The sequence below is a fragment of the Musca autumnalis genome, unplaced genomic scaffold (assembly GCF_047663935.1).
Source record: "Musca autumnalis isolate F117 unplaced genomic scaffold, ASM4766393v1 scaffold_5, whole genome shotgun sequence".
NCBI lineage: Eukaryota > Metazoa > Arthropoda > Insecta > Diptera > Muscidae > Musca > Musca autumnalis.
Genome location: NW_027412088.1, coordinates 153,716,530 through 153,722,543, shown reverse-complemented (window position 1 = coordinate 153,722,543; position 6,014 = coordinate 153,716,530).

Here is a 6,014-nt window from a genome sequence, read left to right as displayed (position 1 = left end):
GTATCACTAAAGCGCTCGGCACATACGGTGCGTTGAGCGTTGTGTTACAACAACCACATGAAAAAAGTGTAAGTGAAGCCAAATTTTTTGAAAAACAACAATATGGCTGACGCATTAAAGTTAAACATAATTTAACTGTTTTGGGACAACGCGTGTCCCAACGTGTCACTAAACGGACCGTATGTGCCGAGGGCTTAAACGGACCGTATGTGCCGAGGGCTTATGCCGGGGCCTATAGAAAGGGGTTGGGTTATACTTTCTGATGATCCAATCGTGCCACGGCATGTACTGTCCGTTGATTGCCGCGTTACAACAATCACATGAAAAATTCAAAAACAAACTTGGCATCACTTACACATTTTTCATATGCTTGTTGTTTTTAAGGAGTGACGCGACTCACTACGGACAGTATGTGCCGGGGCCGTTAGTGTCCCAAGGACTACCTATGGTACAAATTTCTGGTACAGTTTGATTTGGCACTCACAACAACCACATGAAAACTTCAAGAACAAACTTGACATCACTTAAACATTTTTCATATGGTTGTTGTTTTCAACGCGCAATGCGTCACACAACGGAACGTATGTGCCGCGGGCTTTAGACATTGACCGTAGAAAACGATGAACATAAGGCCAGAACAGAATCAATCGTCGCTTGCTTTGCTTGCTTCCCCAAATGTCAAATTATAAAGGAATGCCAGAGCCTCTTTGCAAATCAGCCTGCGTTCTCCTTTAGGAGGCTCTGGCATTCCTTTATAATTTGACATTTGGGAAGAAAGCAAAGCACGCGACGATTGATTCTGTTCATTCAAACAATACAAAACGAAACATAACCAACGTTATCCAAACTCGCTGTTTTGTTTCGTTTTGTTTGCATTGTGCGAACAAAACGAATAGCAAAAAGTTCTCAATTCCACAACAACATATAGAAAACGAAAGTTCAAAACCCATGAATGATTCGTTTGGTGGTTGAAAAAACAACATTCCGCACCTCGCGAGCAAGCAAAGAGAGCTTATCTATGCACTCACTAAAGGCCAGAACAGAATCAATCGTTGCTTGCTTTGTTTGCTCCCCCAAATGTCAAATTAGTTTTGTTCTTTTACTTTTTTAATGGTAAGAGTGGTAAAAGAGAAAAGTGTCAAAATTGCTCTCTCATGAACATTTTTACCAGAAAAGTAAAGGAACGGAAAAATGGCAGATCTGGCAGCAATGTCAAAAAGAAACATAAAAAAATCAATTTTCGTCTTTTATTTCACAGTTTTTAATTTCGTTTTGTCAGCGTTCGACTTTTCCTTCTGCTTTTCGTCAATTTTCTTCTTCATTGTGAAATAATCGTCAAACAAAAGTCGAAAAATCAGTTTTGCCATTTTTTACCTGCAGAAATTTTGCTGGTAGCCTGTGGTAGAAGATAAAGCCATTTTCGCTCTCTCTCCTCTCTCACTCTCTTAAAAATGGCTTCCAGTTTTACCACTTTTTGGGGTTAGAGAACGCTTTGCAGGTTAAAAATGGTAACAAATGGTAAAAATGGTAACCTCATGTAAGTAAAGGAACACAACTGATGTTGGGAACTGGGTTGATAAGCAATCAAATATGTGTGTGTGTGCCTGAGTGTGGCATTTATCATTTCGCACAGCAAATGTTTGCCAAAAATTCTTTTTGTTTCGGTGGTGAAAGAAACAACTCGGCAAAGAATAACCGAAGTACATTTTAGTAATCTTACGGTTTTCGTAATTCTTCTTTGAAAAGTTTGTTGTTTTGTTTTGTTTTTAGATCGAAACGATTCAGAGAAACTGAAAAGTTTGTGACTTTTTGTGATTGGTACGGGAATCGTTTTGTTTGTTTTCGTTCATTGGTTTGCACCAATGGATGCAGTTTAATGACTAGAACAAGTGCCACTGAATCCACTGAGGCATTTTGCAAAGCACGCGGCTAGGAGGATACAGTCTATTTTGTATCCACAGCTTTCGATTGAATTTAAAGAAAGGCATTCTTCAGAATGTGTTTGAAATCACACCAAAGATGCAACAAAAATGCAAGCTATTGCAAAATAACCAAGTATAAATAAAATGCCTTTATTATTTGTGTAAAACAAGAATATGAAGAACTTCATTACAAGAGACAAATTATAAAAAAGTCCCCATAATAGTACGTTTACACATTAACGGATTTAATAAACCCAGTGAGATGCCAATGTCAATTCCATAGCGCAAAACGTCAAATAAATCCTCATAAAGAAGGTTAACCCAGCAAAAGGCTGTAATATAAACAGGCTATTATGCTAGGTCTACATTTACGAAATCCACTCGATTTCAACTGTCAAATCCATAGGTTAAACGTCAAATTAAATCCAGATGAGATTTCATTTGACGTTTGAGCTATGGAATTGACAGTTGAAATCGAGTGGATTTCGTAAATGTAAACTTAGCATAAGTTTATATATAACCGGATTTATGCCATGTTCATACCAGCATTTGAATAACGTCGTTCGTTCTCATAATTACGTACACGAATTAACCCATTCATACAACATGGTACATCATTCATAGCAACATGATTCATATTTTCATAGTTTTTGTTTACTGATTTTAAAAAAAGTTTCAGCCAAACGACGAGCAAAGTTAATTGATATGAACTCAAAAAATAGTTGTCCTTCTTTCAGATATCTATTTAATATTTAATTACATTATTTTCATTCATCTTTTCTATTTTTTCTCACAATTTTGGTGTTTTCAGGAAATAAAAATATTTTTCTATTTTCAAAATTAACGAGAGAGAGACCTGCCAAAATAACTTTTTGGTATACACACTTTCTGGCAGGCAATTGATTTTTGTTTTTAAATTTGTACGCGAATTTGAAACGATGGACAAGAAATGCAACTGCAATAAACGAAAATAGAACATTTTCTATGATTTAAATGTTTATTAGTCCTTAAACCGTTTACTTTTCACTCAGGTTTTGCAGTTTTACTAAAAAATTTTGGGTTTTTAATAAATTTTAAATTTTATATTTTTCCTGTCATAATAAATTTATTTCGATAAATTCTCTCATTTGTTAGAGATGGGACATATTTTATCGTCGTTCTGAGAGTAATTTAAATTGAACAAAGTACACAAATCGTTGTTCGTTCTCAAAATTTTGTATGGGAAATGAAGTAATTATATCGTAATTTGGGGTTGAACAAAGAATAGAGAACGAATTACCGTCAGTCTGAACAAGGCATTAACAAACCCACTGGGTTTCAAATGTCAACACCTTTGCGTACACGTCAAATAAATCCTCATTAAGAAGGTTAACCCTGCAAAAACCTATAATATAAACATGGCCTTATGTTGCCTTCCCATCGCTAGTTCATAGGTTCCGTTGAGTGCCCCGTTACAACAACCACGCGAAAACATTAAGAACAAACTTGGCATCACTTACATATTCTTCATGTGGTAGTCGTTTTTAACGCGTGACGCGACTAAAGCTGAAAACACATACAACGTTTGAGTAAAATTTTGTGTCATATATGGTAGAAGAATAAATGACAAAGTGCTAACAAGTTTTTCATTATTCTTCTACCAGAAATGACACAAAACTTTACTCAAACGTTGGATGTGTTTTGAGCATAAAGGGGCTTTGCACATACGGTTTGTTGAGTGCCGCGTTACAACAACCACGTGAAACCCGAAAGAAAAAAACTTGGCGTTACTTACACTTTTTTCATGTGGTTGTTGTTTTTAACGAAGCGCCATCAATTTTTCTTTATGCTTTTACCACAAACAAGGCAAAACTTTACACAAACTTTGGATGTATTTTCGGCTTAATGTTTGGTTTACATTCGGCGTCTTTTCGTGATTTCGAAGGCGTTTCGTGATTTCGCGCGGAATCAAGCAAAAATTATCATGATTTCGCATACAAAAATGAAATCATCTCATTTCGTGATTTCAGCGAAATCAACATCGAAATCGCAGTACACATGAAATACAACCCTGTTATTGCCTGAAAAGTACCAAAAGTTGCAACACTTTTCACGTATTACAATAAACAAGGTAGATGGTCAATTGATGCAACAAAAAATTTTAGTATCACAATTTGTAAACAATGTGAAAAAAATATCAAATTACTTTGTCACAAGGCTATTTTTCAGTGTGTTATTGTACTTTTTTAATGGTAATAGCTCTGTTCCTTTACGTGCAAGAATCTTCAAGTTTTACCACTTTATACTCGAAAAGCGTTCCTTTACTTCAGACACAATACAATTCATATGGAAGCAGTTTACAACTTTTACTATTTTTGCCGGTTTTACTATTTTCAAGAGTAAAGGAACAGACTAAATGTTAGAAAAAAAGAGCGAATTGTCAAAAATTGATTCCCCATACAAATTTCTTAAAAAATAATGGAACGAAAAAATTATTCAGATGATAATGATAATGAACATGTTGCTAGCTTCCACTATGCCAAAAAACAGGAGAATATGGTGTTATTCGGCGCTGTTTTTGTACAAAGAGAAGTGCAAGGCTTGCTAAACTTCGGAGTACGGGAACGCATTTTTAGCACTAAACGGGAAAACTGCTGCAAGTTCTAAACACAACTTTTATCTATCAAAATTTATTATTATGATGTCTCAACGATAAAATCATTTTTTATTTTTTTATTTGTTATTACTATACACAATTAATACGATATATAGATAATTTTCGAAATAAAGTTGTAAAGTTCTATATTGTCGTATATTTTTGATCACTAATTCAATTTACAACAACTTGTTTTGAAAATTTATGTTCGATCAGCTGCGCATATGCATCTACCTTGATCATTGTGATATGTTTGAAATCAACAAAAAATAAGTGTAAACACCGGGATGTATTTCAGGATTTCGTGAAATACAGTGGATTTTAGAGCGCAAGTGTAAACTTGGCATAAGTTTTCAACTCCATTGAATATACGCCAAATAAAGGCAGTGCTTTATGTTTGGTTTACATTCGGCGTCTTTTCGTGATTTCGAAGGCGTTTCGTGATTTCGCGCGGAATCATGCAAAATTTATCATGATTTCGCATACAAAAATGAAATCATCTTATTTCGTGATTTCAGCGAAATCAACATCGAAATCACAGTACACATGATATACAACCTTGCTTTTGTCTAAAAAAGTACCAAAAGTTGCAACACTTTTCACGTATCACAATAAACAAGGTAGATGTGCGAATTGCTGGAACAAAATATGTTAATATCAAAATTTGTAAACAACGTGAAAAATATTAAATTACATTGTTACAATGCTATTTTTCATTGTGTTCACGTACTTTTTTAATGGTAATGTTAGAAAATAGACCGAATTGTCAAAAATTGCTTCCCCATACAAATTTCTTAAAAAATACGGGAACGAAAAAATGACGGAAATTGCAAAAACTCCAGCAAAAATGCCAAAATCAGCGTATTAGCCATCGTGTTCAGATGCCAAAAAATATGCTGCTAGTTTTTACTTGGCCAAATTTTTATAGCAGAGAACAGGAGAAGAGGCTTTTATTCAAAATCAAGTGCAAGTCTTGCTAGATTTCGGAGTACTGGAACGCATTTCTAGCACTAAACGGGGAAAATACTGCAAGTAGTAATATTTTGCAGTTTCTGAACACAACTTTTATGTAAAATTTAAAATTTATTATTATAATGTCTCAACGATAAAATCATTTTTTAGTTTTAAATTTCTTAGTATTATAAACAATTAATACGATATATAGATAATTTTACGATCATTTTCGAAATAAAGCAGTAAAGTTCTATATTGTCGTAAATTTTTGATGATTATTTCAATTTACAACAAATATTTTCGAAAATTCATGTTCGATCAGCTGCGCATTTGCATCTACCTTGATTATTGTGATATGCTTGAAATCAACAAAAAAAATAAGTGTAAACACCGGGGTGTATTTCAGGATTTCGTGAAATCCAGTGGATTTTAGAGCGCAAGTGTAAACTTGGCATTATTCATATAAAATGTTTGATGTAAATGTGTTATTAACACATTCCATT